General features: G+C 38.3%; 1 protein-coding gene across 1 annotated transcript in view; it reads right to left on the minus strand.

The window, feature by feature from the left end:
* Il6st (interleukin 6 cytokine family signal transducer) overlaps positions 1 to 22386 on the minus strand; it is a 106005-nt gene that overhangs the window by 73179 nt on the left and 10440 nt on the right. Inside the window, exon 2 of the mRNA XM_058583127.1 lies at positions 17801 to 17905. The gene's annotated coding sequence lies outside the window, so the exon portion shown is untranslated. The remainder of the gene's footprint in view (positions 1 to 17800; positions 17906 to 22386) is intronic.

Here is a 22386-nt window from a genome sequence, read left to right on the forward strand (position 1 = left end):
ACAATGTTGGGGTCCAAATCCAATACAATTAGTGGCCTTTAAGGAGAGAGAGAGAGAGAGAGAGAGAGAGAGAGAGAGAGAGAGAGAGAGAGAGAGAGAGTTCTTAGGAAAGGCCATATGAGAATACAAGAAAGCATGGGCGTCTGCAAACCATGAAGAGAGCTACCAGAAACCAAATTAGCTGGCACATTGATGTTTAACTTCCCAGCTTCCAAACTATGAAAAATAAATTTTTGATTTTGTTTCAAGCTGCCTAGTCTATGGTAATTTGTTATGGCAGCCTGAGCTGACTGAAACTGAATAAATGTACTGCCTTTTTTTTTTTCATACCAAAGTTCTTAGCCATCATGCTTATACTAACACATTCTTAAAAATAAAAATCCATAGTGAGTACCATTCTTCGTTATCTGATGCAATTTCTAGATTTTGTTTAGACCAACTTTTCACTTCAAAATCACTCCAGCTTGTGTCAACCTTGTCAAAATGATGGTGTCTAGAACTGAATAAGTACATTCTGATCAATACATTGACCTTACTTTCTATGAGATGGATTCTATATCTTATAGGCTATATATAATATAATGTTGGTTTTGCTTTGTCAGAAAACACACTAGGTTTGGGAGTATAACTCAGAGGCAGAATGTTTCCCTAGCATGCACCAAGCTCCGGTTGAATCCCCAGCAATGCAAAAACAAAACAAGATGAAAGCAGAACAAAACACCAGAAAATACATTATACATATGTTAAACTTGTGGTTACCTTAAATATGCATAATTTTAGTTGAGCTTTTTCCTGGGCCTTATAATCCAGTTGAGTCCTTGAATTAGCAAGTATGAAACCATATGAGAAAGAGTTGGGATTTCACAGACTACACAATTATGAAAAAATACAGTTGGGTGCTTTATGACTGATTTAAAAATGTCTAACTTTTTATTTTGCTAAGTCAGAACACACACACCAGAGTTTTTAGCCACCAAATTCCTCCTAACATAAAGAAAATATCCTACCCCCACACTCACCCAATTACTATCTGCTCTTACTACAATTTTATAAAATAAAAATTTTTTTAACATCAAAAAAGGAAGAGCAACATAGAATGGCAACTGATGAATTTACATACACATTTTTTCCTAAGGACTGATGAAAACTGTTACTCAATGAGCTTTTGGGAATCACTGAACCAGTGATTTGGTCTTGTGCAGACTCTCAAGGTAGGTGTGGGGCTTATAAATATTATATAGCAGTGAGATAAATGAAGTATTCATTAATCCATTCATTTATTAATTTGACAAGTACTTATTGAGCCCCTTCTGTGTGCTGGATATTTAAAAGCCAGGATATGTCAATGAACAAAATACACAAACATCCCTGTCCTTGTGGTACTTGTATACTAGGGAGAGGAGAGAAATAAATAATAAACATAATACAAAAGTCAATTATACACTGTTTTAAAACATGCTAACTGCTATGGAAAACAAGAAAAAGGAGAGCAGGATAGGGGTTTGGGGACTAGATTCTTCCTGGTCATGGAATAGCAAGGTATACTGGATCTCATTACTGTGGCCATTACTTTTTCTACTTCTACTTACTGTGTCAAACACAGCCATGAGTAAATTGATTAATTTTGTAATTTATTGCTTATTTTACATATTCAATATGCTTAATGCAAGGTTGTTGTAGACAATGGTAATTAATTCAGCTCAGGAAATAGTCACTGAGTTATTTATTTAGAATAACTGCTTGGGATTTTATTTATTTGTGGTGCATTTGATTTTGAAAACGCTTTCATTCAATCCATTGATTAGTCATCCATTATTTAGTCAACAAATATTTATGAACTGCTTGTTATGCTGAAGGCTGAATTGTATATGTACATGTGCTAGAGTTATAGTTACTGAATTATGAACTCTGGAATTCCCATGTGTTTGTAGGGGGAAAATGAATTACATAGAAATATTATGAAGTTAAAAATGGCAATATTATCTAATCCAGTGAATATTGCTGCAGTCTGAACTTTTTAAAATTTTGCTAAGAACACATTAGTTGGTCTCACCACATGTTCTCCTTATCCTACATGTAGGGAAACTTGGGAATCCAGGAAGTTAAATGCCTTACTCTTAGTCTGTTAGGGAATGCTAACATTGCAATGGAGACCTTGGGTTTCAGGGTCATTGTCTAGCAACATTTGATCCTGAGCTGATTTTTTTTTTTTTTTTAATATTTATTTTTTAGTTCTCGGCGGACACAACATCTTTGTTTGTATGTGGTGCTGAGGATCGAACCCGGGCCGCACGCATGGCAGGCGAGCGCGCTACCACTTGAGCCACATCCCCAGCCCAATCCTGAGCTGATTTACAGAATAGTTTCATACCTTTGGCTCAAGGTATCCCTGGGAGTTGAGGGAAGCTCAATGTACTGCCCACCTAGACCTCACCTCTTAGAGCATCCACTTGTTTCTGGGCTGTACATCTTTGTTGTAAAAAAGTTTCAGATAATAAAAAATATTAGGGTGTACCAGGTCTTCTGTTTTAGTCAATGGGAGTTAGTCTTCTCTCTGGTACGGATATTGGTAAGTACAGAAGGAAGGTGAAGGTTAAAAGTGGGACAGGGAAAAAAGCCAAAAAAAGAACTATGTTTATTCTAGCTCCTTTATTTTCTGGCTTCTCTCATCCTGCTTCTTATACTCCTATCCAATTATCCATTTTCCAAAGGAAAATGTTATTTACAAGAAATTCCAGGTATGTGACCCTGACCATTTAGCTTTGGGGAAGCCATAAATAGACCACAATTTTTGGACATTCTTAGCTGGTGACTTTGAACCTGATTATAAAATGGGAGAGGGAAGAATATTGCCCCATGGAGGAGATGTATTAAAATACCTGGGGAAAGACTAAAAAAAATGACCTTTCCCCTCCATCCCCCTGTCCTTGAGTTTTATGAAACAAAGGTTTTCAACCCTGACTATACATAAAATCACCTGGGGAAATTTCACAAACTGCCCATGGTTGGGTGTACTTCCAGGCATCTGAGTTCATTGGTTTGGAGTAGATTCCTGGGTGATATTTTATTAGTTTCTGGTACTTTTAAAATGCAATCAAGATCACTGTCCTGCTGATCCTATATCACTGACAGCAGCATGTCCTACCCTTAGATGTGTCAGAGCTTGGGGAAAAGCTTGAGAACTATTAATCCAGGGGTCCTTAGAGCATCACCTGGGAACTGACTAGAAACAAAAATTTGGGGGTCCAATTCCAGGCCTACTAAGTCAGAAACTCGCAGGGTGTGACCCAGTAATTTATGTTTTAAAAAGAGTTCCTGGGGATTCTGATGCATGCTAAATTTAAGAACCACCATACTAACCTAATCTTTACTATTATTTGCACATAATTGAGTTAGATACAATCCTTTTGGATAAAGGGAATATTCAAGATATGAGCAAGAATGCAGAGCTTTGTTTAGCTAAGGAAATTAAAATATGCCAATAGGGATATCAGACATTAACTAGGAAGGAATCTGGGGGTGGGAGCAAAGTTCATATGGTTTTTGTTTTGAGATATGGAATCTTCTAGAGAAATCACAGCACGGGGGCTGCCTTCTTCTCCCCCAAGCTAGCATTCTTTTTACATTAACTGTGAGTTCATATTTTAACTTACTCTAATAAGGCTCTTTCCCATAATAGAACAATGTATCCAAAGACAGCGAAGATCAGCAAATTCAGTCCTGTGCTAGACTAAAGGACTAGAAAATACCCTAGTAGAGGGCAATGCAGAGCCAAGATGTCTCACAGGAATCCATTAGCTTCTGATAGAGTGATGGCAGACTTCTGGTGGTCATCAAAATAGGGGCAGAAGAGTAAGGTTTTGGATTCACTTTGACCCTCAGTGATTCTTTGGTGCTGGAGAAACTTTTAGATATGAACCTTCATAGGTGAGATGGTATATTTGTTGGACACCCTGCATATCATCATATTTCCAACTTTTAATCATATGGATGAGGATTTGAGCAATGTCCTAAAGCAAGGTAACTGTGTTAGTTGTCATGGGAAAAGCTTCCTAGTTGACAAACTTTCATACAGAGTCAAACATCTCTCTTGTGGCAGATCTATTATATTATCTGGGATCATGTTGAATTAGACTGAAACAGATTGAAGAAATTAGGTTGCTTCCAGACCTCACCTATTTCAAGTAGCTCGTAAATTTCTGAGGAGTCAATTATTCTTAGTGGTACTGAAAATACCCTTAAAGTCAGAATGCGATGGTAATGATTCACTCTGGGATTTTATTTCAAGCCACAAGCACTAAAATGCCAGTATAGTTCCCAATGTGAAACACAATCTATAATTTTAATCCATTTAACTTCTCTCAAATTAGCAGATTACTCAAAGAGCTGATTTCTTCATACAGCACAGATGAATTTCTTCTGTGATGTCACCATCTGTCCCATTGAGATGTCCAGGCTCTCCTCACCATCTGCATATTCTCCTTCAGGGAAAAGCCCTTGAAGGAGCCCAATTGGCATGTGCTTTGGAATGTGATTGACTGAGTTTGAATGTACCAACCTGGCTTGCTAGAGATCTACCTCCAGATGGATTTCTCAACCTTGCTAAATTATAATTTTACCACCTATAAAATGGAGAAATAAGCTGGGCATGGTAGCACACACTTGAAAATGTAAAGATATAAGGAACCGGGCACATGCCACCATGCCTGCTTATTCCAGCTTCTCAGGAAACTGAGATAGGAGGATTCCAAGATTGAGACCAGCCTGGACAATTTAGAGAGATCTTGTCTCAAAATAAAAGAATAAAAAGGCTAGAGATATAACTTAGTGGTAGAGTGACCCTGGGCTCCACCCCTGTAATTCCCCACTGAAAAGAAGAAATAATACTATTGACTTTGTAGCTTTAGCAATGGAAAAAGTTCTGTTATACAGCAAATGCACAGTAAATATTAACTCTTTTCTAAGGAGGCAATACATTATGGTTGGGAGAAGAAGTCTTGGATACCAGGAACTCATCCAATAGGCTTAATGTCCTTATAAGAAAAGATACCAGTACTTCCTCCTTCTTTCTTGTTCTCTCCCTCTCTTCAGTCTCCTTTCTGTGCACATTCACCAACAAAAGACCATGTGAAGATGCAGAGTGATGGGGGCCATCTGCAAACCAGGAAGAGTGTCCTTAAGAGAAACTGACTATGCTGGCACCTTGCCCTTGGATTTCTAGCCTCCAAAACTGTGAGAAACTACATTTCGGTTGTTAAAGGAACACAAACTATGGTATTTTGTTATGGCAGCCCAAGTTAATACAGGAATTGTAGAGCTGCCTACTGGTGGGCACACTCCATGGCCCTGAAGACCCCTTGTCCTATCTGGAGGAAAGATGACCAGAAAAAAAGTTAGAGTCACCTCTAAGGAGTAGGGCTCCAGGAAGGGACCTCCTTGAGTCCCATGGATGGTACATCTACCCAGAGGTGCTCAGAGAGACATGGAGAAAATTTAGATTTCATTTGAACTTGGTAGATGCAGAGAGATTCTGTGGAAATTTAGACCAAGAACCAAGTGGACATTGACAGGTCTGATCCAGGACCTTTTAGTTTGAAATCAACTTAGGAGTTACCTAGCTCTCATTCCACAGTTGGAGCAACCAAGGTCCAGAGACTTCCCAGAGAAACTTCCTGAGATCTTGGTTCTCAAAAATCTTAGGCATATACCCTTTTGTTAGGTTATAAAATCTTCCCAATTTGTGGATTGACTTTCAAAGGTTTTCTGACTTTTCTGAAGGGAGAACTTGGGAGAATGCTCTAAGAATTCTGGCTCAGGAGCCGAGTGTGCCTGAGTTCAATCCCTAGTACTAATTAAAAAAAAAAAAAAGTTCTTAACATGATTCTCAATTTTTCTCTAATATCCTTAGGATAGAATCTAAGAGCAGAATTATATTGCATCAAGTACAACAAATCCTTTGAAGACTCTTGATACTTAGAGTCAAATTGCTTTTCAGAGAAACATCATTTATCATTTATTCTACCAATAGCAGCACAGAATAGTGTCAGGATATTGCCCGTTTCATTATCCTCCCCAATACACTCTTGCCTAATTTTTTTTTTTTTTTTTTGTACCAGGGATTGAAGCCGGGGGCGCTTTACACATCCCCAACCCTTTTTATTTTTTATTTTGAGACAGGGTCTTACTCTGTTGCTAAGGGCCTTGCTAAGTTGCTGAGGCTGGTTTTGAATTCACAATCCTCCTGACTCAGCCTCTTCCCAAACTCCTGGGATTACAGATATGTACCAACACACCTGGCTTGCCTAACGGTTTAGTTGTGGTATTTGGCTCCTGAATCAGGCTGTCTAGAGTTGAATCCCACTTTCTACCCATGTGGATGGGAAAAGTTGTTTAGCTGCTTCCTGGTTTCTCTTCTATTAAACAGGTATAACAATACTGACTACTTCATAGGGTTGTTATAAAGTTTCAATGATACATTAATTTCAACAATACATTATCATATATATTTAAATGGTATTAAAATAGAAAATAAGTAAATTATTATTAAAAATACATTGTTAAAATTTATTGTTATTGTTGCTAGCTTATTGCTTTTAATAAGATTCTCTTATGATTTGACATGTGAAAAGCTGTATCTCTTTGATATTTTTAATTGCTTTCTTTAGGGCTGGAGATGTGGCTCAGTGGTAAAGTGCTTGCCTAGTATGCACAAGGCCCTGGATTAATCCTCAGTAATGCACATGCATACCCACAGGTATAGGCAAAACTGCATTCTTTGTTTGCTATTTATGATTAAACAATATCATTTTTGCTGGCCCATTTGTGTCTGTGTGAACTGTCTATTCTTGTCCATTCACTCCTTCTAATTGGGATTTTGTGTTCACTTGTTACATATTTGTTGGAGCTCTTTGTATATTAAAAATATTAACCTCTTGCATGTCATGAATACTGCCAATTTTTTCAGTTTTTAATTACCTTTTAAGGCAGGTGTGGTGGCATTTGCTTGCAATCTGAGTGGCTCAGGAGGTTGAGGCAAGAGGATTGCAAGTTCAAAGTCAGCCTCAGCAATTTAGTGAGGCTGTAAGCAATTAAGTGAGATCCTGTCTCAAAATAAGAAATAAAAAAGGGCTGGGGTTGTCACTCAGTGGTTAAGCACCTCTGGGGTTCAATCTCTGGTACCAAAAAAAAAAAAAAAAAGATATTTTCTTTAACATCTTTCCTATTGCTTTATTTTGCTTAGAAATCCAGTCCATCTCCCACATTAGTTTGTATACATAGTTTATCATCTATAATTTGAATTATATATTCTAAGGTCTATTGTTGACGTTTCCAAAAAGATTCCAGTTTTGCATCAACACAACACTGTTACTCTAGCTTTATAGCACCTTTGAACACCTGCTAGACATTTGCTTCCAAATATTTCTTAGAATTTCTTGAATGCTTATGATTTTCAACTTATTTTAATGTCCTTATGTCAAGTTCCTACATATAAAAAATCTTTTAAATTAGATTGGATTCAACCTATAAATTCATTCTGTTTTAGGAACATAGACTATTTCTTCATTTATTGCAATTTCATTTTTAAAGTTTTGCAAGTCTGCAGTTGATTTTGTGGTTGTTTTCACATAGGCCTACCTAATATTATTTCTATAGTTTTTAATACTTTTGTAAGTGGATTTTCTGCTTCTATTATAAGGCCTAACATTGCTGGCATATAGAACATATATAGATTTTTGGAGACTTCCAAAGAACTCTATTTGGACTGCTAAAAGGTTTAGAGTGGAGTCAGTTGGATTTCTAAATACATAATTGGATCATCTAGAAATAACATTAATCTTTTTCCAGTCATTATACTCTTTAATTCTGTTCATGGGTATTGTTTGTTACTGAAAATGTGTGGGGAAAAAATGAAACAGAGGAAGCAATTTCTCCCTCTTGTTCTCTCACTCCTACAAGAAAAAGACTTAGGGGCAGAGAAGGAGGGGTGAAGTGGGGTGGGTACTCATCCTAGAGGAGTGAAAGGGAAATGTCAGGGGTGGTGAGTAACACAGTGTCTGCAGCCCTGGGTGCTGGCCAGTGGGGCTTGCCCAACGCAGCCATGGGCTGAGTTTTTGATTTGCTGTGGTCAGTGATCTGCCACCCCCGCCCCCTTGTTTCCCTTCTCTCTCAGCCCTGCTTTTTTCTCTCCCTCCCTCCTCACTGGGGCTATGGCAGTGGCCCCAGCTTCTGCACAGAGGGGAGAAGTTGTCACTTGCCTTGCTATAGTAGGAGCTTGTTCATCTCCAGCGAGGAGATCAGACCAAGGCTCAGCAGCAAGGGCCCCCTCCTACACCTCCTCTGATGTATCCTTCTCTCCATCTTCCCTGAGCCACCAGCAACTCTCACTGTGACTCTTACAAGAGCTTCCTAAGTGGTTTCCCTCCAATCCGTTCTCCGTACAGGGTAATATTTTAAAAACCTAACAAGAATGCACCCCCTTATTTAAAAACTTTCCAGCAGCTTTCTATAGCACTTAGAATAAAATGCAAACATGGACATGTGTGGTTGGTCCCTTCCTGTCTCCAGTAGCACATTGTCCCTCTCTTCTCCTTGTTCTCTGTGCTCCCAACACTCTGCTTTCTTTTCTGTCACCAGAAAATGCCAAGGACATTTCTACCCCAGGACCTTTGGACTGGCTATCATCCCAGGCCTTGTGTGCATTTGCATCCTCATTATTCAGGTCTTGTATCTGTTATCTCTGTCTCCACCCTTCCTGCTCCCAGAGCACTGTTTATGTTCTTCCTGGTGCAATCTACAATGATCTTCTTTGTTCATTTATTGAATTAGTGTCTTTTCCACCTGGAATGTGAACTCCATGACAGTAGGATAACTTGTTTACTTCTGAATCCCTGTAATCTAGAACTGTGGCACATAGAAGGCACTGGGAAAATCCCATTTTAGCCAGGGTTTCCTCTGGAAAATGAAGTCTGCTCCCAGGATCTGCTTGCATTTTGGGAAATGATTCCATGCAAGAAAAGTAAAGTTCAGCAAACAGTGAAGGAGGGAAAGCAGCCCAGACGTCTGTTCTCAAGTCGTTACTGTCGTGACCACTTAAGACTAGGAATCACAATAATGGGCATCTTCTGTGGAGTCAATTGTCTCAGGACTGTCCATCCACAAGAAAGAAAAAAGGGGTACCTACCTAACAGATTCTGTGTCAGCTTTGGCCAAGAGCCCACATTCCCATGGATGCATGCAAGACCACGTACATAGTTTGCAAGATTTAGTGCAAAATGACATTACAGGTCCTTATTCAACTAGTATTAAAATTTCAAGATGGAGATGGCTGGGGCTTAAGCCAAAAATGACACCCTTCTGAGCAAGGGGCCTGGTAACACTGCTTAGGTCACATGCTCTTGTCTGCCCTAGGTGTATGCATGGGGGCCAGGCAATTTCCTACAGGCATCCTACTGGATGTCAGAGTGTCAGAGAAGCCCAAGGGGACATGAGCTAGAATGAGAGGGTACAGGTGAAGAAAGATGCTGTCAGCTTATACCTGTGGGAAACAGGTTGTTCTGCAGTGGCTGGAGTAAAAGATGGACTGAGGAGATGGATGTCAGGAAGGGTCACTGGAGGTGTCAGAGATTCAAAGGAATAAATAAATTCGAAGTTTCAACTGCTTATTGAAATTTGCTTAAAATTCTGAAAAACTTAAATGGTAATTTTTAGAGTTATCATTTTTATCACTTGATGATGATAATAGATATAACTCTTGTCCATTGATCATACAAAGTGAGATCTTGGTATTGGTTTAAATGAGATTGTATTTCTTGTGTGAGAAAGTAACCCATTCCTAGTATTCTGTACAACTGATTGTTAGAGTACTGAATAGTAAAACCATTTCCTTCTGTTCTGGTTATCTATTGCTGTTACAAAGTACTGCCAAACTAACTGGCTTCAAGAACCACCTTTTGTCAAATCTTGTATTTTGAGATGAGAAATTCGGAGAGAGTTTGGCTAGGTATTTCTTCTCCTCCATGTAATGTCACTCTTGGATTCAGTTGTTGGACAGGTTCATTTGGAGAGTCCAGGATGGCTTTACTTGCATGTCTGGTATTTTGAGAGTGTTGGTTAGAAACCTGGACTCAGCTGGGACTGTCATTCAGGGCACCAACCTGGGTCATCTCCAGCATGGGTGGTCTCATTTCTTACATGGCAGCTTGCAGTTTCTAGACAGAGTCCAAGTTTCTAGCCTTGTAGTCCTTGGCTACAAGTTTTCTTATAACCTAGCTTCAGATATCCTAGAATGCCACTCTATCACATTCTATTTGTTAAGTGAGCCACTAAGACCAACCCAGATTCAACAGGAGAAGAAGAGCAGAGAATTTGCAGCCATCTTTAATCACGGTACTCCTGTTAAAATTTGTTGCTAAATCACACGATATTATAACCAATCTCATATCCCTTTGATATGGAACAAGTGGCAACTTCAGTTAGGGTTTCCAGATAAAATGCAAATATTTCATGAGACATACATGAAATAATGTTGTTTATCTGATATTCAAAAGCAACTGGGCATTTTAAAATTTCTTTTCAGAATCTGGCAACCCAAGTGTGTGTGCGTGTGTGTGTGTGTGTGTGTGTGTGTATTCAGATGTGTTCTACAAATTCCATGTGTTGGGAATAATCTCCAATGCAACAGTGTTGGGATGTGGGACCTCTGAGACGTGATCTGGTCACAAGGACTCTGCCTTGAAAGAATTGCTGTCACTATCACAGGAGTGGGTTTGTTATGAAAGCAAGTTTCACCCTTTCCTGACCCACCTTCTCTTGTCTTTTCTCACTGTCTCATAATTCACCATGGGATACCACAGCAAGAGGACATTCCCAGATGCTGGTGTCTTGATATTGAACTTCCCAGCCTTCAGAACAATGAGATATACATTGCTTTTCTTTATAAATTACCCAGTTTGTGGTATTCTTTGATAGCAATACAAAACAAACAAAAGTAGGTGTATTCAAAAGATATGAGCAGAAGATCGAACTGTGAAGGTATCTGAAATATAAAGCATTTTTGAATTGAATTGCATGGCTATTTCAGTTTTGGGATCAGCTGAGAATTAACTAAAAGCCCTCTGTTTTAAAATGAGATTATGCAAATTGTTTAAAGCATAGGAAAGACCACATACAGCAGTTGTTAAGAATCCAAGCTCTGGGTGCTGGGGTTGCGGCTCAGTGATAGAGCGCTTGCCTTGCACATGTGAGACACTGGGTTCAATCATCAGCACCACATAATAGTAAATAAACAAAATAAAGGTATTGTGTCCATCTACAACTAAAAAAAATAAAGAAAGAAAGAATCTAAGCTCTGGAGTTACATGGGCCTGAACTCAAGTCCCAGCTCAGCCCTGATGAGCTGTGTGATCTTGTGAAGAAAGTTGACTCTTGTGAATTCTGTTGCCTTATTTATAAAAGAAGGTGCTATAGTTTGTTCCTGACAAAACTCATGTTGAAGCTTAATTCCTCATTGCAGTAGTGTCAGGAGGTGGGGCCTTTGGGATGTGGTTGCAACATGGGGGCAGTACCCTCATGAATAGTTAGTGTCTTTCTCAAGAGACTGAGTTATGTTTCTTGAGACTAGATTAGATCTTGTGGGAGTGAGTTGAGTCTTGAGGGACTAGATTAATTATTGCAAGAGTGAGTGGTTACAAAGCAAGATTATCCCTGGTGTTTTGGCCCCTTTTGCACACTGGTTTGCTATTCTCACTCATGCTCCTGCCATGGGATGCCACCACAACATTTAGCACAGGATGAGGCCCTCTCCAGACAGCTTCCTGATCTTGAACTTCCTTATCTGCAGAATTGTGATCTAAAAAAATCATCATTTCTTATTAACTTACTCAGCCTCAGGTATTTTGTTGTAGCTACAGAAAACAAACCAAGACAGAGGGTCAATTAATACCTTATAGGGAATTTGAGGGTTAAATTAGTACTTATAAAATACTTAGCATGGTACCTGGTACATAATGAAAGTTCAAAAAGTTACCTGTTTCTATTTTAAACCTTAATAAGTAGTGTTATGCTCAAATTTTGGACCCCCAAAAGACCACCAGAGACCCAAGATCGATGTAAGTGAAGCCAGATTTAAAGTTAGGTAGTCAGTGTAGTTAGATAAATCGGGTCTAATGCCTAGTGAAATCTAAAATGGAGGCCATGCTGGCAATGATTCCGGGAAATGCAGGACAACTCATGGAATGTTAATGAAGTCCCGAAAAGGCCCTAGGACAAAGTCCACCTCAAAGAAATGTTAATGAACAGCCCCCAGCAAAAAGGTGCTGACTCAGAAGTCCTTCCTGACCAGATTACTTCTTTGGCCCACCTGTGTCCCACCCCTTGGGCCTTCCCACCTACATTCCATCACTGAAAGAACTATAAAAAGGGGAGACAACATCCCTTCCATGGATTCCACCTCTTGGGTCCCCTTCTTCCTCCGGGAGAAGTCTTTTCTGCTGTCCTTTAATAAACTTCTAATTTCTACTCTGACCTTGCCTCGGCGTGCTTCTTTGGTGTTATTCTTCAACATTGGGGAAGCAAGGACTCGTCACCGGTCAACAGCGGTATCATAAGCAGCAAAGAGGTGTTTATTGAGAGCTAGCTCGGTCCTCTGCGCGCACACACAGCAACTGGTGATGCTGAGAGGCCCCGAGCCCAGGGTTTGCAGCAGTTTTATACATTCTTTGGAGAAGGCAGGGACTTCACATACATCGTAGCATCTCTTAGCAAATCATCATACACCGCGGGAAAATCAAATAACAACTCTAAAACATGATTAGCACATTCCCTGGAGGGAACAAGTTGGGTAGGGGTGATTGGTCAGTACAGAAGGGGTATTCATTTGAACTGATTGGTTTAAGCCAAGAGGGGTGTATGTGCTGAACTACATGGTTTCCCAACATGTTGTCAACCACCATAAACTACTGGGAGGGTCATCTGGCATCCCAGGTATTTCCCTGTCTCATGCTGATTGGTGGCTGCTAGGGGGTTGCTATGGATCCCCACCTAGCCTGACTGAGTCAGGGACACCTGGCGCAGCAGATCTCTCCTGTTATTTGTAGATAAACAATTTAGCAGGGTGGGAATGTGCCTAGGAGTGCTCTGTGGGTCTTTCCAAGGACAAAGGTCATGTCCCTTCCTTGGACAGGCTTTGCTCTGAGGCAGAGGCTGGTTTTTCAGTAGAACAGGCTAAACTTAACACTTTTTTAATTATTGAAATTATATGAAAATCTACTTATAGTAAGACATATAACAACATTTAAGTTTTTAAAAAATCTTAGTATTTTAGAGTTGGGCATATAGAAAGTGCTCAACAGTGATTTGCTTAATGGCTTCTTTCATTTACACATACATTATAAAGAGAAATGGTGGTTGATTTTTCCAGTTAGTTCACTTTGAGGTAAAAATGAGACTCAATCTTTAGAAGAATTCCTCTGAAGTATGACATCTGATAGTGAAATATTTTGTGTAACTTATTTAAAGCAGTATTTTCAATTGCTAGTTATGGTACTCATGTAACAGTGACTAGCCCTAAAACCCCAAATACTTGATCAGCTTCAAAAACCCTAATGAGATAACTCTAATTTCTCTTGGTTGCAAGAAGATGAGAATTTTAATTTTTTAATTTTTGTCTTTTGTGCTCTATTCCCAGTAAGGGAAACCAGCCATACCATATCAATCATTGAATCAGCTTCAAATATTATTGGACAGCACAGAAACCGTTTGACAAACTATTTTTCAAGGCTTAGAAAAGTGTGAACACTATAAACATTGATGTGGCTGTGTCCTTATAGTATGCTGTTTTTAAGTCCTTTGGGTATAGTCCGAGGAGAGGAATAGCTGGGTCAAATGGTTGGTTCCATATCCAGTTTTCCAAGGAATCTCCATACTGCTTTCCAAATTGGCTGCACCAATTTGCAGTCCCACCAGCAATGTATGAGTGTACCTTTCCCCCCACATCCTCCCTAACACTTATTGTTATTTGTCTTCATAATAGCTGCCATTCTGACTAGAGTGAGGTGATATCTTAGAGAGGTTTTGTTTTGCATTTTATTGCAGCACAATTCACAATAGCTAAACTGTGGAGCTAATCTAGATGTCCTTCAGTGGATTAATGGATAAAAAAAATGTGGCATATATACACAATGGAATTTTTACTCAGCATTAAAAAAGAACAAAACCATGGCATTTGAAGGTAAATGGATGGCCTTGGAGAATATAATGCTAAGTGAAGTCAGCCAATCCCCAAAAAACAAATACCAAATGTTTTCTCTGATATAAGGAGGTTGACACATAGTGGGATTGGGAGGGAGAGCCTGGGAGGAATAGATGAATTCTAGATAAGAAAGAGGAGTGGGAGGGAAAGGGAGGGGGCAGGGGATTAGCAAGGATGTTGGAATGTGAGGGACGTCATTATACAAAGTACATGTATGAAGACTTGAATTGGGTGTCAACATACTTTATATACAAACAGAGATACAAAAATTGTGGTATATATGTGTATTAAGAATTGTAATGCAAAAAAAAAAAGTTACCTTAGATTAGGTAGAGGAAAGTGAAAGGAAGGGGAAGGCGGGGATGTGGGGATAAGAATGATAGTAGAATGAAACAGACATTATTACTTTATGTATGTGTGTGACTGTATGACCAATGTGATTCTACAATATGTATACTCAGAAAAATGAGAAAGTATATCCCATCTATGTATGATATATCAAGGTATGTAAGTGCATTCTACTGTCATGTATAACTAATTAAAACAAATAAAAAATTAAAAGAAGTGTGAACACTAACCAAACAAATTTATAATATAAAATATTAGTATTATGTGCTGTATTTTAAAGAAACATTGGCAGAGTTTTCTTTTTTTCTCCCATATGTTTATTGGATATTATAATTATCCGTAATGGTAGAATTCATTGTTACATATTTGTACATACACATGATATAACAATATAATATGGCCAATACCTTTCTCTAGAATTTCCCCTGTATTAGCATAATTTTCTAAGGCATCCCAGGGAGAAGCTCTGGAACTGAACCCAGGGCCTTGAGGCTGCCAGGGGAGTACTCTATCATTGGACTACACTCCAGCCCCCAGGTCTTCACTTTTGTTAATCACTCTGTGTACTTCATTAACTCAGTAAGTTATTCCAGGTCTGCTTCAGTTTAAGGAAATAGATTCTAGATCTTGGACAAGAAGCTCCAGTTCCCTGTCTTGTGCCCAAGGCAAACATGGCTAATTGACCATGGCATTTTAATTTCCTCTGTGCTTAGAGGTACTACAGCTTCTTTTTTGTCTTGGGCACCAAGATAGTCTTCTAACTTGGGTAGTTATCAACCTGCTCAGCCACCTCCACTGGACAATCCAGTTAATCTCTCAAAGGATAAAGAAGCTCATTTCTCTCATCACAATATTTGATACAACTTCAAACACTGATCTTCTTATTTTCATTCTGCTAAAACAATTGTGTGTACATAATGGAGGATGGATGGGGGGAACATTTACTAAGTGTCTGTATCAGCATTGTGTAGGATGCATTAGGTATTCATGTCATTTAGCAGCTACAGGGTCACACTGACAGATTATATAAGACATCCTTATTTTTTTTTCCTTCTTTGCTTTAACTCTCAAGAAACCAATAACTAATTTCAGTGAAGGGGTATTGAGTTTGGTTTACTTATTAATTCATTCCCTTACTCCTCCAATGATATTAATTAAGTGTCCATGTAATGTACAAATCAGTACTAGGTTCTGGGGAAGAATATAGACATCAAGGACTTGGCCTTGATGGTATTCAGCTTTGCCAAGTACAAACTTAGTATAGTGAGCCATGGCAATACAGAGAAGAGAGTGAGATGTGGAAGACTACAGAGACAGTGACCTTTCAATTTGGTCTTGATAGATAAAAGAGGCTTAGAAGCTAGGAAAGGACATTGTAGGCTGAAGTAAAATTGTTTGTAATGACTTGGATGCCTAAAAAAAAACCCTATGTGGCATATCTAAGAAATTGCAAGAAATTTGGTATAATTTACCATTACTATAAGTTCTGTTTTTGTAATATTATGTATATTGCTCATAATGGTAAATCACAAATTATAATTTTGTGGTGAACTCAAAAGTAATCATGTTATGTATGTGAAGTTACTGCATCAAGAAAATATCAACATATTATAATATTGACATAAAATAAGAGGGAAAATGATCTGCTGCTAAGTCGCTGTCTCATCTATAAAATGAATGTTGATGTAGAATTTATTCTTTAATAAACTACTATTGGAAGAAAGAACAATAATCCCAAAGGCTCATTCTCAAAATAAAAGGGAAAAGAAAGTCATCAGGTATTTATTAAATCTGCCCCTAGTAAACTTACAAGCAAAGAAAGAAAAGGAGATAGGTATATATTTAATGTCAATTTGACAAAATTATTAAAAATTGCTAACAAGACATTAAAGTGGAAGTTTGAACTTTCAGATTTGTGTAGGGTAAAATGAGACCTGTTGGGAGAAAAGAATAATTAGAAGTCTAAGCTGTGCAGTTTGAGGAAAAACTGCAAAATTCATATAAAGCAATCAGACAAAGGATATCACTCTGCTCTTTTAATATCTTGTTCTCTAAAAACGAAAGTTATCGTTCTTGGAACTCTGATGAGAAAGGTTCCAGAAGGCACGTCAGGAAGGCTTTTATTTAATATTGTCACTTCCTGAGCTGATGGGACAGGGGACTTTTAGTTTCAAACTCAGTCTAGGCTATAACACATGGAAAAAAGATTCTTGTGTTTTCTAGAAAGAAGCAAATGTTACCCGTAAAAAAATAAAAACTACATATCTCTGTTTCTATTTTGAAATTCATGTATGCAAAATATCATAATATAATAAATGTCATATGTTCTTTGTATAAAGAAAGGTCATAATGCATTTTCAAATAACCAGATAGCGAAACAAATATTCAATTGGCCAAAATTGTAGTAAGAAGTGATTCTCTGAGGACAGTGGGGGACTATTTGAGGCTTCCACACTTAGAGATTCCATTTCATTAATTTCAACTAAAATCTGTGGAGTGTGTGATAGGCACTGTTTTAGGTGCCAGGTATACAATGGAGGATAAAACAGGCACCCCTTGTCCTCACCAAGCTTAGAGTCTTGGGTGGGGGGTGCATAGCTAAAATTTTTTGATATCATTAATGCCTTAAAGACAATCAGTCTTTAAGAAAGACAATCAGTCTTTAAGTCTTTATGAAAAACAGAAATGGAGGGGGAAATCTCTATTTGGGTGAGGCAACCAGAAAAGTGTAGACTTTGTGCTTCATCCTTGGGATGTAAAGCAAAGACTTTTCACTCATAGCACCCTGAATATAAAAATAGTCATTTGAGGATTGCTTGCCCCCTTAGATCTAAATAAAGTTCCTGAAACCTCCCTCATTCCATGCTCTGTGGAAGTCAAAGCCCATTCCCACACTTCTGCAAATTTTCTAGGAGCTTATAGTCTCATTGTCACCCCTGATCCTGTTTTTGCAAATGGTTTTAGATTATGGAACATGTTGCGTTCTTGTAAATATTGTTTTTGTTCCGTGTTAACCCAGTTGTAAACCTCAAGCCTTCTTTCGACTGCCACAGAGCCATTATAGGACATTTATATGCCTAAAAACTTTTTTGAGGATTCAAAAGGGGATGGAGTAAAGAAGATGTATCAGTTAGGATGCGACCACTAAAACAAACTCTCTTGAAATAACCTAGCAAGAACAATGAAGGATTATTGTTTACTTACATTATAGTCAACGGGAAGTAGAAGAGGCTTGAAGAGCCTAGTTCTTCAAAGAACTCCTCTCAGTGGCTCCAGCATTTTCTAGGATATGGAGTCCCCCACTTGATTCTATAGGAAAAGGAACAGAGTAGAGGATAATGTGGAAGCTATATTGGCCAGGTCTGGAGGTAGCACATATCACTTCTGCCTATACCCCATTGGCTAAAATTAGTCATATGACTATATCTAACTTCAAAGGAAGCTGGGAAATGTAGACTAGTTTTGAGCCCAGAAAGGAAAGAAAATGGGTTTTGTAATTTATCACTGTTACAGAATTTATTTTGTAGCAACACAGCCTCAAATTTAACATTATATCTCCTAGTATTTAGGAATTTCTTGGTTACTTTGCTACTAGGAATTTTTAATGTAATTCACAGACTCGTGCCAACTTCTCTTCTTTCCTCCACTTTATATCTTCCTTCTTTTTATCTCTTCTCCTATGCTGACATTTCTGTTAATATTTTCTAACAGAAGGCTTCAAATTCTTTCTCACTGCCTTGTCTCCCACAGGCTCCTAAGGGTCTCACTGTCCATCTAAATGTTTTACCAAAGAACAAGACAGCTCCTCACTAGAAAATTCTTCACACAGCATCAAACCCGAGGCCTTCTGAGGCCTATATGACACATGTATCTGTGCTTCTCAAACTGACATAAATATATTTTTGGAATTCTAAGGCCTCATGCTTGGAAATACATGAAGCCCCAAGATAAAAATAATCCGATCTTAGTGCCAATTTTTTTTCCCCCAGAGGCCATGTCTGTGTTCTTCCCTTCTTTTGTGGGAATTGTCCTTTTGTACTCCATCACTTGGAAGTGCAGTCTAAGTCTTCAAATATGATTGATGTGTGTGTGTGTGTGTGTGTGTGTGTGTGTTGCAGCAGTTCTTTCCTTTTTTAGGGAGAAACTGAAATATGGGCCCCTCAACCTTCCCCTTGTGGGAAGAAGAAACCAGAGGCAGAGGGGATAAATGTACTAGTACTCTCCATCCCTTGAATCATCTTGTCTTTTCTGTTTATAGGAGCTGACAAGTGCCCTTCTCCCTCTAAGCTAGTTCAAAATATGGTCTATCACTTACAACCCAAAGAATTCTGGTTCACACAATAAATATAGCAACATTTCTGAAAGAGTCATTGTATACTATTATTAAGTTTGCACAAGTACCCCGATATCATTTTTGTTTTTAAACCACAGATACATATAATTAAGTAGAATATCTGGCTATGGTCTAGTCCTTGGGGCTGTACATATTCCTTTCCACCTGGAGGTGTTTTGGTGGGAAACTTGGAGGTCTGTTATCATTGTTCTAAGCTTTAGATAGGTCCAATTATTTTTTCCCCTGTACATTCCTCTGTGGAGAGGAACTTTGCATGAGAACCTGTGAGTGCTTTCCATGCACTCGCTCATTGGATGTGTTTTTGGGTCTGGAGCAACAGAAGCAGGGACATGCAATAGAGCAGCAATATCTCAAGTCTGCTGAGCCATCTGGCATTGGGAGAGTTTGCCCAGCTTGCTTCCTGGAGGTTTTGATAAAATTTATAAATAATTTGTAACACAAGGGCCTCCAGAGAGGCTTATAGGAAAACTTGGTGCTATCTCAATCTGTTGGGAACAAACTGTAAACCCTTAGCTACCTCCCCCACTACAAAAAGTGCCAGTTTTGAATGGAAAGGAAACACTCGTAGCTCCGTTTCCTCTCAGGCACAAGCAGCTCTAAAAAAAGAAGCAATGTGAACAGAAAGTCTTAGAGAAGGAGTTTTTGCTATCTTTTGCAAAGTGATGAGGAAGCAAAGCTATAGTATTAACAGAAATCACTGGAGACTAGGGCCAGCAAAGAGAATTGAAAATTAGAAAATATGGATTAACAGGATAGAAACCTCAGCAGGACCTACTTCCTTGCATGGGGACATGTTTGTTTGCTCATTTTCTGAGTTCCACAGTTGAAATTATCTTTATCTTAAGTTGTGCCTATTTCTTGTTTATTTTCTTCTTATACCTGGGAATTTCAATTTGAGTTTTAGCCATGTTATTTTGAAATTTAGTTTTCAGGGTATGATCAGCCACAGCAGGATATGGCTTTTTTTTTTTTTTTTTTAAGTGAGGTCGATTTATGCAGGGTTAGACTTAGAATTGTTGAGACTAATTACATAAACATGTACACACTATTTTCATACGTTTTCCATAGTTGTAAATTTTCACAAATAAAGGGGTCCTGGATTTTACAAAAACGTGTATCGTCAAATATGCTTTTGACTCATTTTGGTCTCTGGCCAAGTAAACCTCTTATTTTCTTTCCTATAGAAAAGATACCTAGCTGGGTGTGGTGGTGCACACCTGTAATCCCAGGGACTCTGGAGGCTGAGGCAAAAGGATTTCAACTTCAAGGTCAACCTGGTAACTTAATGAGACCTTGTCTCAAATAAAAAAATAAAGGACTGGGGGTGTAGCTCAGTGATGGTAAAGCGCCCTCAGTTTAATTCCCAATATTCTTTTCTCCAACACACATGCATAAAAGGCATCTAATTTTATGAAAATAACAAAACTGACCTATACTGGAATTGGTTTGGATCATCAGATTTACCATATCCAAACCACTCAATTTAGGGCTAGGGTTGTGGCTCAGTGGTAGAACACTTGCCTAGTATGTGTGAGGCACTAGGTTTAATTCTCAGCACTACATATAAATCAATAAAATAAAGATCCATCAACAACTAAAACAAATTTTTTTTTAAATGCTGAGTTTAGGTTTCTGATGTGGAGTTAATCCTAAAAATCAGTTGTTAACCTCGATATTTTATCTTTTGTCTTCATCTATCCCCATCAAAAAATGACTTCCATGTTAATATGATTAAAATTAATCTGATGAGGAGACAGTCTAACTCATTTTTAGAAAAAGTTCTAAATTTACCATGTTTGGTGGTGGTTTCCGTTTGACAAACACTAAAACAAAACCACAGTGCAGCCCAGGCCACACCAAGCTACAGCTCGGCAGCCTGCTTTTGTACTTCTAGACTGTGAAAAACATCCAAATGCTATGAGGACAACCAGAGAACTAGTAATGGCAAATCGATGGCTTCCAAGTGTCCAAAGTGTAACTTGCCTGGGTTATAAAATAACTAGTTTGTCCAGCATTATTTATGCACGTGTTCCCCAGAGAGGTTGCCCATTCAGAAACACATGGAATTTACCTTAACATTCTAAAATCTAGTAAAATTCACTCTTTTTGATATCAAGTTGGAGTTTTGACAAATCCTTGCTACCACACTATAGCCAAGATGTAGAACAGTTGCTTCATTGCTCTGAAACTTCCCTCGTGCTATCATTTTATACTCAAAACCTAGGTGCTACCCTTAAATTCTGGAAACCACCTGTTTATTCTCCATTGCTATAGTTTTATATTTTCCGGAATGCCATGTAATGGAATATGGTATGGAAAATAGATTTCTATGTCTTTGTATAATACACTGGAGATTTCACTTTTGTTCCATGTTGGTTCCTTTTAATTGCTAAGTACTATTCCATTATATGGATGTTATCAGTTTGCTTATATATTATCTAATTGAGAGAAGTTTGGGTTACCCAAGGTTTGGGTAATTATGAATAAAGTTACTATAGCCATTCATGTGTAATTCCTTGTTCGGGCATGTTTTCATTCCATTTGGGTAAATATCTAAGAATGAGATACCCGGAAGTTTTGAAAAACATCTCCATGCTCTCAGAATTACAATCTCTTGGGTCTGGGCCTTGGAATATGCACTTTTAAAATGCTCCCCAGGTGCAATTTTTTAATGGATAAGGATTGTCTTTTGAGTGATAAAATGTTTTGGAAATACAAGTAATGGTTGCACAGCATTATAAATGTATGAAATACCACTGAATTATTCTCTGTAAAATGGTTGATGGTTACTTTATGTCATATTCATTTTATCTCAGTTTTTAAAAACATGCTCCCAGGTGATTCTAATATTTGAAAGCTCTGATTGTGGAGGCTATATCTTGCTGGGTTTCATGTAAAAAGATGTCTACACTGTTCTCAGTCTCTTGAGTTATGGTCCAATCTTGCAAATCTGTAGCAAATTGAATTTTCCTTAGAAAACTGAAGGAATCTTAAAAGTTTTGGGAGGTTAACAGGTAAGTCTGTAGCTTATGTCTGGTTGCTCCTGGTTTGGATGGGCCCAGAATTCTGAGGTCATCATCTCTGCTCAGGTCTAACCAGAACCCTGAAGGATCACCATAGGCCTGGATCCAATTTCTTCTGGACTGGAGCAGTGTGATTATACATGTAAACACCTATACACTATCTTCATAAGTTGTTCATAGTTGTAACTTTTCACAAACATCTGTGGTCCAGGATTCTCCAAAATATCTATTGTCAAATATGCTATTGACAATATTAATTCTGCCTTTCCAGGAGCATGGGAGATCTTTCCATCTTCTGAATTTTTCTTCAATTTCTTTCTTTAGTGTTTTATAGTCTTCATTGTAGAGCTCTTTCACCTCTTTTGTTAGATTGATTCCCAGGTATTTTTTTTTTTTGAGGCTATTGTGAATAG

The sequence above is a fragment of the Marmota monax genome, unplaced genomic scaffold (genome assembly GCF_021218885.2).
Source record: "Marmota monax isolate L192 unplaced genomic scaffold, Marmota_monax_Labrador192_F-V1.1 WCK01_AAM20220418_F8-fsc00037, whole genome shotgun sequence".
NCBI lineage: Eukaryota > Metazoa > Chordata > Mammalia > Rodentia > Sciuridae > Marmota > Marmota monax.